The sequence below is a fragment of the Equus przewalskii genome, chromosome 21 (assembly GCF_037783145.1).
Source record: "Equus przewalskii isolate Varuska chromosome 21, EquPr2, whole genome shotgun sequence".
Taxonomy (NCBI): domain Eukaryota; kingdom Metazoa; phylum Chordata; class Mammalia; order Perissodactyla; family Equidae; genus Equus; species Equus przewalskii.
The window spans coordinates 4040878-4053758 of record NC_091851.1 but is presented as its reverse complement, the minus strand read 5'-3'; the positions used below and the strand labels follow the sequence as shown (position 1 = coordinate 4053758).

General features: G+C 49.8%; 1 long non-coding RNA gene across 1 annotated transcript in view; it reads right to left on the bottom strand.

Moving 5' to 3' along the window:
* LOC139078120 (uncharacterized) overlaps positions 1-7797 on the bottom strand; it is a 44801-nt gene extending 37004 nt beyond the window's left edge. Inside the window, exon 1 of the long non-coding RNA XR_011530886.1 lies at positions 7554-7797. This is a non-coding gene — a long non-coding RNA (uncharacterized lncRNA). The remainder of the gene's footprint in view (positions 1-7553) is intronic.
* Between the last annotated feature and the right edge of the window lie 5084 nt (positions 7798-12881).

The window sequence follows — 12881 nt, the reverse complement described above, 5'->3', positions numbered from 1 at the left end:
CTCAGAACTTCGCGGTAGTTTTCAGTGGCTTCAAGTACTTAGATTGTCAGCAGCGTAGGAAATAGAAAGTAGAATACTGAATGGGTGAGGTGTATACATCAAACACGTAGGAATGTATAGACAAAGATAAGGATCCTAGTCGAACATCCTATTATAGCGAAGTCGGGGCAGAACAATTCCAGGGCAAACACAGACTTGTAGTAAACAGAGCTGAGCTGCACACTTGCAAAAATTAGAGTAGTCTGAGTCTCATTCAAGATGAAATGGCTCCTTTCTAGACTTTATATCAGGAAAAGGGTTCTGCTAGGGGTGGCAGGAAGATAAAGGAACATAATCGCAGTCATGAAATCTTTAGTGTAGGGAGAGGGATAGCATAGGAAAAGTGTCTAAATTCACATCTGTTTTGATAACAGGACGGCATCATTCTGCAAAGGCTCCCTTCCAAATTCCAGCCAACCCAACCTTTTGGTTGACATACCCCAGCTTTGTGGGAAGCTGCTAGGAGGATGGGGGCCCATCGCCTGGGGGTAAAGGTAGGAAGGAGGGAGTGTGGTCACGAGGAGGAATGGGGAGAAGTCACTAAAGGACTATATCCAGCCAAAATAATCCACCCTTTTTTCTGGTGACTCAATTTGTTTTTTGTGTATTTATTTTTTGAATAAATAACATCTGCAGGTAGGGAGAACAGTGAAAGGTACAAGAAGCAATAGAGTGAAAAGTTGGTCTCCCTTTCACCCACCCAGCCGGTTCCCCTTCCAGGAGCAACCACCATGCCCCTTCCTTGCATTGTAGATACTGCCATATACAAGTTCAGTCACTCAATTTCAACCCATGATATCAAAAAGAAAGCTCCCCACCCCCATCCAGTCGCTCCCCAGCACCCGTCTCTCCCTCCCCTTCACGCTGTTCAGCAGGTCTGTTCATCTCAGGGTCTTTAATAGACGACCTGCCGACACTGTGATGATCCAGGCGTTTTTATTTTTTTTAAGGGGCAGGGTTATTACTTAATGATAATGACTTATTTTACACATTGTCGACTGCTGATGTTTAAAAGATAAGAAGACATTTGTCTGGGCGGACGCCTGAGGCCCTCGGAGGACACCGGGAGACGCTGCCAAAACATTTCCAAACTTAATAGTCATTGGCCTGCCAGATAATTCAGAAACTATTTGTATGAGCTGTTTATCAAATTATTAACCGCACAGATGTTGTTTGGCTGAAGAGCAGCTGAATCCCCTCTCTGGCAGCCGTGGAGACAAAGGTCTCCAGGAATAATTGGAGATGTGCATGGAATATTAAATTAATTTACTGCTCTTAATTCTTATGCAAATTCTGACCTCCGATGGCGCCTATCAATTACTCCGAGCGCAGTGAAAGCGAAGGCGACAGTTTCTTTTCTTCTCTTCGCTTTTTTTTTTTAACAACTCGAAAAAGGAAATATTTGCAGTAAGCAAGTGGTAGGAGCACCTCGTAGCTGGAATTATTTAATTGAATCTCTAAGTTTTCGGGGATGTCAGTCTAGGATATAACCCCAGGACTCAGGGGAGAGGGCGGGAGGGGTGTGGAGGGCGGAGGAATTTGTAGGTTTGACTGCAGATCTGCGGGCAGCAGAAAAATACAGCAACGAGCAGGGACCTGTGATGGCAAATGAAACGCTGGCCTGCAGGCGGACGCGGGCCTTAGCGACCCTGCGAGCTCGGCGTTAGCGCCCGGCCTCCCCGGGGCCACCGATTCCGTATAAGCAGGGCGCGATTCCGCAAACCTGGGTCCGGCTTGGAAGCACCTTTGCGCTGCTTTCCTCGACCGCTGCCTACAAGTTCTCCATCGGAGCTCTGGCTTCCTTTTATTTATCTTTTAAGGATATTAACCCGCCTTTTCCAATCTCCAACAACAACAAAAAAGATTTTATTCTTTGTTTGAAAAACCAAAGCACAACGCTGCTCATCCATGTTCAACTGATACCCCGGGTGGGCCGAAATATGATTTGTCTCCTGCGTGGAGAAGTGACACACACTCTTCTCTGAATTGAGCAAACGCCCGCGCTTTGTCTGCGCTTGTGGCTTAAACTCTGTGCGGTTCTGCGCCCCAGTGGTGGGTTGTAAACTAGGGTCTCCGAGTCTTTCATCATCTTTTTAATAAGGAAAACCAAATCGGGCGCATAATGTCATCAGCCCCGGCTCGACCTCTCCGGGACCTCGGCAGCCCGATGATGTCGCCAGCGGCCCCCGGCGCAGTCACGACGCGCCGCCTTTCAGCTCCTCGCGGCCCCCACAAAAGCCAGACAACAATATCAATTAATCATGCAGCCGGCAAACAAGGAGATTTATCCCGCGACAAACAGCCCCACCGAGAGCCGCTGAATGGGCGTGATTAGCATGTGAAAAGGCGAGCAAAACTCCGCGGTTCAACAGCTAAAGAGCAATTTGATGGGGCTGGGATGGGGAAATTACTTGATTAGCGTCCGTCGGAGGAAAGCACGGTTACAGCCCCTCGCCCCGGAATCCGACAGGGGAACAAAACGCGCTGGTAAACGCGGCGAAATGGAGGGGGAGCGGGAGAGGGAGGGTAGCGCGGGGGCCGCACTGCCTAGACGTGATCCCGGGTGGGGGCGGGAATAGTGAGCCAAGGGGATGACCCGCTGGCCGCGGCCGGAGCCCGAGGCCGGAGCCCACAGGAGTCGCGACAACTGGTTCACACTGCCCTCACCCAGGGCTCCCAGGCCGGGACAGGGCGGTCGCAAGACTCCCCCACGCAGGGCTGGAGGTCAGCCTTTAAGCGCTGCCCTGCTCTGGTCCGAAAAAGAGTGAGGGAGGCGCGTGCGGAGGGAAAGGCCCGCTCACACTGTCCCCGGAGTCCCCTGCGGGCATGGCCCGCTGCGGCAGCAGCCTCTGCCGGCTCTAGGGCTCCGGCCCTCTGTCAGTCGCGGTGCCGGCGGCGCGGCCGTTCCATACACCGCTCAGCGCTTCATTCGCGCGGACGGAGAAGATTGGAGCTGGGAAGACGCGCTTTCCGACTCCTCCGAATTTAACCACCCTGTTCCTGCCTTCTTGAAAAGTTGTCGTGTTTGGGCTTGGCGTTTGACAAAAAAAGGGCTCCTTGGCTGCACCCCCATGGGGAGGGGGTGGGAAGTTGGTAGGGAGCACCCTAACCGCGCTGGCGTGGCGGCGGGGCCCGGGGAGCGCAGGAGGCTTGCAGAGACGCGCAGTGGGCAGGGCAGAGTGCCGCGAGGAGTGAGGGCGAGAGGGCCTTAGCGTAGGGACCTGGATGGAGCAGCCGCCGGGGCTTGACTGGGCAGCCCCGCCCCTGCCTTGGATCGGGATACACAGGGCCAGAGCTGGCGGCTTGGGAGGCTGTGCTTCCTGGCCTCGTCCCAGGCCCAGAGGGCAGCTCCAAACGCCTGCGGCCCAACACGACCCAGGGTTTGGTTTGGGTACACTCGGGCCTCGTGGACGGAGCTTTTATTTGCTGCAGAGAGGAGTGACTGGGCGAAACCCTAAGGGGTAGCGTGGCTCAGGGTCCGCAGGGCAGGGCCAAGTGGAGGGAGCGGGCACACTCAGGCCTCCATCACCCCACCCTGGGCAGAGGCCCACGCCTTCCCCGCAATCCCGACACTGCTCCGGAGCTAAAGTCTGTGCCGACCCTGGAGAGAGAAATTGAGTTTCCCACTCTCGACGCGCCTGTAACCTTCCTTCTGGACGCATTCCCACAACCTCTGCTCCCTGGCTCCTCCCAGTGCCAGGGAAAGGGAAAGGCTCCCACCCTGTCCCCAAAGGCTCCGACTAACTCCCTCCGGTTCTCAGGATCCACTAAAAGAGTCCTTCCAGTTCACGCTTCGAATCGAGCGCACAGGTGAGCCTCCGGGAGGCGGACTTCAATTTATCGGGGGGGAGCGGGGGAAGAGAATTTAATTCTGCCTTCGTGAAGTACATTAACACAAACGTAATAAAGACTTCGACAGACTGATTCGCCAAGGCCCCCGCTCGTCTTAAATTACCCTGCCCCTTGGCACAAATGAACCAAGCATCAAGAAGTCAAATCTTCTTTTACATCAAAGTGGAGGGGAGGGTGGATCACCCTCATGGAGCTCAACAATTGTCGCCCAGTTGAACAGGGTGTCAATTAACAAACCATAGCTCGTGGCCGACTTCAAAAAGCTTAATTCTTTCTGAAATGTCGCTGGCGGCGGGGGTGCAGCGAACGCAGGTTCACCCCTCTCCTTTTTCCTTCGCCCTCTCCCTCTGGACTCTGCGCTGAAGCCACAGTGAGGCTCCCCCCTCTTTCTGGTCCCCAGTCGGACTCAGCGAGCCAGGGCTCCGGGCTTTGCGCCGGTGCTGAGGTCAGAGAGGGGAGCCGCGGCCCGCAGGCCTGGACAGCACCCGGGTAAGCAGGGCGCAGCGGCAATGGCTCGCTCCTAGCTGGGAACACACGACCCGCGAAGCTGGAGAGCGCACTCGCCGGCCGCTGAGCCCCAGACCCGCCGCAGTCTCCAAACGCTTAAGCCCTGCAGGCAGCGCGGCAGGACGCACGGAAATCTGTGCCTGCACACCGCCGATCTTTCTCCGCTGGACTCTATTACGCGCCGCGTAGCCCGAAGCGCTTTCTCTCGGTGGCTACGGCTGTGCATTTTAATTCCAAAGCCCAGTGGTTGAATCATCTCTAAGTTGGCGGGCGAAGGGGGCGGTGGCAGGAAACTGGGTAGCTGAATGCCTTTGCCTGCAGGGTGGCAGAGCTGTTCCCACCAATAGCGACGGCTCAGGGCTGGCTTTGTAGTTATTTTTACAAGTTCTGCCCGGTGCCCAGCATATTGCCCTGAAAAGCAAGAGGCTGCTGCAATTTATTCCAATGGGCGGTTTTTAAGAAGCTGGCAATTTGAAACGGCTGGGTGTTATTTAGTGCAATATGAAATCAAATGATCCTATTTCTCAAATAACAGTGTCTGTGAGGAGAAGTGAATCCTCTGAAAGGGTAATTGTCAGCTGATGGTGTTTCCCATTATGCCCGATCTTGGCCTAAATGGTGTGCGGCAGCGGGGCTGAGAGCGAGGGCTGAAATCAACGCGCGAACTCGCGCTCTGAAGGCAGGAAAAGACAGCACCGCTCGCGTCCTGGTACGTTGAATAAACAATGCCACCCAAAGTGCCACCAGTTCGACGTCATTTTGCAGGTGTCCGATATCATTTGACATGAGTGATCTTGTGCATGAGAGAATAAAACAATCTCTTCCTTCTTTCGAAACTTTGGGAATCGTTAAAGATGGGAGACTACCGTCACCTTCACTGTATCCTGGCGTCGTTTAGTAAGACAGCAGATTGACCATGATCTGGGAAATCAAACCTAGCTTGACGCCCCTTGTCCATCCATGTTAATATTGAGAACGTGGAGGCCTTCCGTCCAAGGACACACTTTTGTCTAGGATCTTCCCATTCTGGTTTCTGGAACCAAAATTTAATTTCTGGGAAAGATATTGTGTCCAGGAGGCGCCTGTTATTTACGGGGTATGTGGCACCTTTGGAGGAAAACTTGGCCCTGAGCTTTTAAATTGTCCTCCGTGAGCCCAGCCACTGTTTTGGGTGGAATCCACATAGAGGGGTTTAGCTTGTGTCTAGGAGAAGCAGGAACGAGGAGCAAACTTAAGGAGTGATTTTAAGGACAGGGACAAAAGCGGCAGTGCGTGACCTGTGCGTCTAGCCTCGGGGCTGTCAGTACCCCAGGGTCGGGCGCTGGCGAGCACACTGTTGATATCTGGGGCTACCTCTCTGCAGAATTATTGCCGGTTGCGGAGACCAGTCGCAGGCAGCAGCCTTGCCCATAAACCCTTTTTACTTATTACTCGGGCGCCTAGAGGGGAACCGCCTCCTCCTTGCTCTAGCCTTCCGGCCTGGACAGAAGGGTCTTCGGCCACCTGGGCAAAGGAGGAGACAAAGCTTCTGGGCGTTTCCTCCACCTTCACCACCCCCGCCCTTCAAACTTTTTTCCTAATGAGGATTTGGTGTGTTCTAAATATCCTGGAATTGTAGGCACAGCCTACACCTTCTGCTAATTTGCAGCATTTCGGGCTGTGCCTCCTAGAAAGAATTTGTGGCTTGTTTCTGCTCTAGCTAGGCAAGTTCATTTTTATATTCTCTTTGGGTGTTTTGAGGTTAAATATATATTACATATATATATTTCCATACTGTGACCTCTGTTTACAAGTCCATTTGGTTGTTCATGCTCTTTCCCCCTTCCTTGGTGCTTCTTCCAAAGATCTAGAGAAGCTGAGGAAGAAACGGTAATTCCCGCATAGCCGAGGAGCCCGGCCTAGGAAGCTTCCATCCCATTCTCAGAGGGAGGTTCAGCCACCGCACCTGTAGCCCAAGGCACTGGACCCCAGGCACGCCATTTCTGGAGCTCTCTCGGGCCTCTCTAGCTGAAGGAAAGCGGGTAGTCTAGGTTCAGTCGGCGGCATCCCCTCCAGGATGTCATTGCTAGGCTGAAACTCAGCCAGCAGCCGCCCTCCTGCCAGGCCAGGGCACCGCAGGACGCCCGGACCTCCGGAGTCCGGGTGTGGCGCTTTCATTCTCTCCTTCCCGCTCAGCATCTAAACAGCCCGGTCTGCAGTTTCCCAGGGTCTTCCGGGGACGTGCCCGCCTCTCCAGGGCCTGCCCTACCCCTGCTGAAAGTTAAGCCCTTCGATGCGATCACGAAGAAAGAGGCGACCCTCCCTCTGGCCCGCGAGTGGCCTCCCAGGGGCTCCTCCGAGAATGCCGCCTCCCGCGCAGACCCAGCGCTCTGCGCTGCTGCGAAAGCACCCACCTGCCTCTTCGGGACAGAACTGCGCCGTGGCGGCGGGGACAGCATGAGGGCAGCCGCCCCTTACCCATGAGGGCCAATGCGGGGCGCAGCCTCCAAACCCGGGGTCTCACCTCTCCCAGAGGAAGGGGTGGACACGCCAGAGCCTGTCCTCGACCCCTTAAGAAGAAGAGAGTGGCAGCAAGGAGTCCCTCTAGTAATCTCGAAGGGGCTTACACTGGCTCCCCGCGCCTCCTCCCCAATCGGTCAAGCTGGGAACCCCGGAGGCTGCGCCTAGCGTTTCGTTAGCGTCTCTCCGCCTTCCTGAGGCTTTAGGCTCCTGCGCGGCTTTATATTCCCTTTCTCCCCGCCCGACGTGCCTGCACCCCGGACCCTGCCCGGCACGGCACCGGGCTGGGGTCCGCGGGCTGGGGAAGAGAAGGGGGGCTTTGGGTAGCTCGACCTGGCCGCCACATCCCCGCCTGCAGGGAAACCCTCTCAAAGTCCCGGCGCGAGGGATTGGGGGCCGGGAGGAGACCCAGCGGGGCCAGGAGTCTCGGGGTCCCTGTGGCGGACAGAGAGGGGGTTTAAGGGAGAGATTGTCCCTCGCCTGGGGCCATTTCCCCGGCTCTCCGACCCTTTGCGGCGGGGGGAAAGAGCCGGCATCGCCCAGCTCCTCGGCTCAGACCCGAGCTGTCCCGCGCCCATACCTCTCCCCTTGGCTCTGCAAGCCGCCCTTTCCCCCACCCCCACCCCCGCCGCCCTCCCTTTCCGGGACCCACTGACCTTGGGAAGGCGCGGACCCGCGGCTGGCGGAGCCTCGCCCGGCGCTGTGCGAAGGCGCGCGGCTTCGCCGGCAGCCCAGACCCGCTGGCTCGGCGCCGTCGGCCCGCAGAGCTCCCCTCCCCCACGCCTTATAATTTAATCTCACGCGATATTAAATTATCAGGCCGCTCATTAATCATCATGCGAGTTATTGGGAGTGAGCACGCTGCCGCGTGTTTTGACAGCCCAGACCGGTTCGCGGGATTGGGGTGTGTCTGGTTTGGGGGATGAGGGAGGTGTCGAACCACTCTTGAGAAACACTGCGAGCCCCGCGCGGGCTGATCGGGCCTCTTGCCTGGAAAAAGGATTTGCTAAGGTGCAGACTAGGCTTCTGAGTTTGGTCGAGCGTTTGTCAAAAGCCCAAACGCATCCCTCCGGGAACCCTTTCCCTACTATTTGGATTTTGATCACGATGATTAAGACAGTCGGCGGCGTATCCATCAACAGCATCTTAATTTGCAGGTTTTCCGGAGGGTGAATTTAACCCAAATCTATGCATCTTCATTACCTATTGTGGATGGTGTGAAATTAATGCGTTTGAAATACAGATGAAATCATATCACTGAAGTCATTTCAAAGGACAACTTTTCCCCCAACTCGGAGAGGCTCTCTTGCCTTTTGCATACTGTAGATACGAATAAAGGAAAATAAATGACTTTTTTCAATTAAATCCTTAATTTGAGGTTTTCTTTTTAAAAATAATCCACATGCTTCACTTTAAAGTCTTTAGAAACTGGTGTTATTTTCTCCTATTTTTTTTCCTTTTCCTATTTCTATTAGATGGCTTTTTAAAATGAATAAACCAATTAAATGAAAGTTCATATGATTTGATTCCACACAATAGAAGAAGCAAGTGAAGTGCTCATAGAAAGTTGTCTTAGTGGCACAAGGAGGGTAATTAGCTCTCAGCGTTCAGTATCTAACCCGCTGGCAGAACAACCAACAAATGCAAGAACACCTCCCCTGGGGGGGGGGGGGGATGGGTGGAGATAGGAATCTGTCAACCAACAGTATTTTTTTTAAGATCCAGTTTGAAATTAGTATCTGAAAGAAATGTAATTCCCAAATTAAGACCTTTCCTGCTTTAGCATAAGCCAAGGCTAGTGTGCAGCAAGAGAACGCCAGTTCCTGTTTCTGTAGGAAATGGCTGTGAATTGAGTTAAGTTGGCAAGCAAAGTTTTCTAAGCAAATCGTAGATCAAATTAGATTATTTGCCTTTTAAAAATACAACATAAAAACAAATGTCAACCCAAGGCATGTTCACAATCCTTAGCAGCTAAATTGCGTTTTACCTTTTTGACCAGAAAGTGTGATCAATTTGGCAAGCAAATAAGTACATAAATCTTGACCCCATGGTTGTTTTATCACAGGATATGGTCGATATTATTCAATGTGTCCAAGACTATTCTTGAGATATTTTCTCCCTTATTAATCTGTTGTCTGCATTTTTCTATCCTACTCACTAACACACAAAGAGATAGGTATCAAAAACTCAACACACACACACACACTGCTAGGTGAAATTCATAAACCCTGAAGAAGCTAGTGAAGGAAAAAAAAAAAACCATACTATGGTATGAACTTTTTTTTTTCAATGAGGAAGTTTGTCCCTGAGCTAACATCTGTGCCAGTCTTCCTCTATTTTATCTATGGGATGCCGCCACAGCGTGGCTTGATGAACAGTGTGTGGGTCCACCCTGGCATCTGCACTTGCGAACCCTGGCCGCCCAAGCGGAAAGCACAGACTTAACCACTAGGTCACCCTGCCGGCAGATCCCTGAACATTTTTTAAAATAAACCAATGGAAAAAAAGTATCTTGACTATCTTTATCCAGACAGTTCAGGCCTAAGTATGTTCTACAATGACAGGGACATTTGTTGACCAGAGTGAGAGAAATTTCTGTCCCAGGAGTTCTTTCTACTTAAAGTGGCCACTGGCAACTGTCTGCTAAAAGGCCTATCTGAAGACTTTGTTTTAAAACCCGACACTTTCAGGGGCTGGCCCTGTGGCATAATGGTTAAGTTTGGCAGGCTCTGCTTCAGTGGCCCGAATTCGTGGTTTCAGGTCCCAGATGCAGACCTACACCACTTGTCAGCCGTGCTGTAGCCACAACCCACATACGAAATGGAGGAAGACTGGCACAGATGTTAGCTCAGAGCAAATCTTCCTCAGCAAAAAATAAGTAAATAAATAACTGGACACTTTCAACATAATCTGCTCTATCCAGAGAGCATAGATTGGTGAACTGGGCAATTGTCTACTTCTGGAACGTAGAATGACAATCAAGACTACATGAGAAGCTTATGGAAAAAAGTAAAAACACCATGTCTTGTTGAATGGAGCCACCAAAATGAGAAAAATTAATTCCTTCCATTCATTTGCCTCTTTTTCATCATGATACTGCTTTTGCAGACCTCATCCATTCGGCTCCCATGGAAATACCAGAGGTCTGATTTCAGGAGGAGGTTTTAACCTCTCCGGCTCTGCTTGGGGAAGTTACACAACTTGTTCATGATGGAGCAAAAGTGAGAACCCACATCTCCTGACTCCTAGTCCAGTGCTCTTTCTAAACATGTTTAAGATAGCTAACATACACACTTCAAATTTTTCTCTTTTTTAAGCCCTCCCTCCATCACTTGACAGTTAGGCACTGGAATATTCTGAACCTCTTTCAGAGTGTAACAAATATGGAAAGTACTCTTGACTGGGGCTCAGCTCAGCCCCTAGTTTTAGCTCTGACTGTGGACAAGTTACTCTATAACTTGAGTTGGGTTCTCCCAGAAACTGACATTGAAACAAAGATTTGAGGGCAAGTAAATTTTTCAGCAGGTGCTCTCAAGAAGCAATATAGTAGAGGGAGCAGGGGAGACAAACAAGGAAAGGCAGACAGCAGTAAACAGTGTATGATCAGGCAAGTTACCATTGTTTGCAAATGGAGCTTAATCCTGCTAGAGGAGCTCTAGGAAGCAAGGGAATTGTAGTACCCAACTCTTGTCAGTCATTGGTTGGCTGCTAATTTCCCATTGCTGGAGACCTGCCCCATGAGAGGTAGCAGACTCTGGCCACCAGTGAAAGCCCTGAGGCAAAGAGTTGCAGGTGCTGGCTGTTGGATGGTTGGCCAGTGTGCATGGAAATAGCAAGAGCCATTATATTTTCAAAAAATGTCCACAACTAAGTCTCCCAGCCCGTATGTTCTACAATGTGGCCTTGCCACTTTCCAATCAAGAGGTGAAATCTATTTCTCCACCCTCTTGAATCTGAGTGAGCCATGACTGCTTTGACTAATAGAACACAGTGGGAGTGACACTGTACCAGCTCCAGGCATAGGCCTTAACTGGCCTAGGAGCCTCCATTTCCTGTTTCTTGGAATGCTAGCTCCTACGACACTCCCTCTCAGAATGCAGCCACCATGCTGAGAGAATTGCCAACCAGTGGAGAGAGATCAGACTGGCATGCTGGTCAACAGCCCCAGCTGAAGTCCTAGCTGCCGGCCAGAATCAACCACTAGCCATGGAAGTGAATCATCTTGGATATCCAGCTTAATTGAGCCTTCAGAAGACATGTGACTATAACAGTATAAGAGGCCCCAGCATGGTGAGTTTTACTTGTCAGCTTGGCTAGGTTATGGTACTCAGTTATTTAGTAGAATACTAATCTAGATGTTGCTATGAAGGTATTTTGTAGATGTAGTTGACATCTAAAATCAGTTAACTTGAAGTAAGGGGATTATCCTCAATAATGTGGGTGGGCCTCATCCATCATGAAGGCCTTTAAGAGAAAAACCTGAGGTTTCCTGAAGAAGAAGAAATTCTGCCTCAAGTTTGCTGCATCAACTCCTGCCAAAGGTTCCAACCAATTTTTTTAAAAAAGAAAGAAAGAATATATATATATATATATATATATATATATATATATAATGTATTTATGTATATATCTACTTCTATTTCTCTGGAGAACCCTGACTGATACAGACCTGAAGCAAGAATCATCCAGCTGAGCCCAGTCAATCCACAGAACCATGAGACGTAATAAAAATCATTAACCATGCATTAATAGGTCATCAGAACAGAACCTGACATAGTCTGCTATACCCTGCTTTTCTGGGCCTCAGTTTTGTCATCTCTATAGTGAATATCTTCTAGATTTACCTTTTAGGTATTTTTCAACTTTCTTCTCAAAATCCCGAGACTCATTAATGAGATGGAATATTTTGCTGTCACTAAATTGATAATACATATTTTATTAATACTAAGACAAACAAAATATGAAATAACTAATAAAAAGTAAAATAAGATAATATGGACCAATTACTAAACTATAAAAATTGTAGGACTTGAAGAGGTTATAGAGTTAATTAAATAGTTGGTAGGTTAGGGTGAAAGAGGCTTTATAGCTGCTTTCTCTATAAAGTTGCTTAAATAAACCTTAAAATACTTCTGTGGTTTTATTATGAGGGAGCTTTTATCTGATGCTTTTATAAAACACGATGACATTGACCTTGTCTACAGGCTTTCCACAGAACAAGAGGTAATCATTTTCTTCAATGATGTAGCCAAAATATTCTGGAGATATCATTGAATATCTTAATGGAAATAACATGAGGTCCAATTATTCTCCTACTCTTGGAATGCCCAGGTACATTCTCTGAGATTTGAGAGGTCATGGGTAATCTTGTATTTCTCTTTCACCCCCATGGCAGATAATTCTTTCCCTTTTTGTCCTTTTATTGCCCAAAGATAATGATGTCACGATTTCCTACACGTTCTTTGGAAACTTATGAGAAATTCAGCTTTGAAATATTCAAGGAAGCTTAAGAAAGGTAAGCAATTTAGAGAATGTTAGAAAAGGAATCTCGTGGGGTGTTGAAAATGGAGACACGATAGAGAACTTTGCCTTCACGCTCTAGGACTTCAATCTTAGTTTCTCTATACACCTTTCAATATCCAGGTGGCCTGAGACTCTTTCTTCATTTCATATTGTCAGCTCTAGACCTCTGAATCATTTCATTCCCTCTACTTTTTTTTTAAAGATTGGCACCTGAGCTAACATCTGTTGCCAATCTTCTTTTTTTTCTTCTTCTTCTTCTCCCCAAAGCCCCCCAGTACATAGGTGTATATTCTAGTTATAGGTCCTTTTGGTTGTGCTATGAGGGATGCCACTTCAGCATGGCCTGATGAGTAGTGCCATGTCCTCGCATAAGATCCACCAGTGAAACCCTGGGCCACCGAAGGGGAGTTAGGGAACTCAGCATGGGGCCGGCCCCTCCCTCTACTTTTTACTTAAAATTC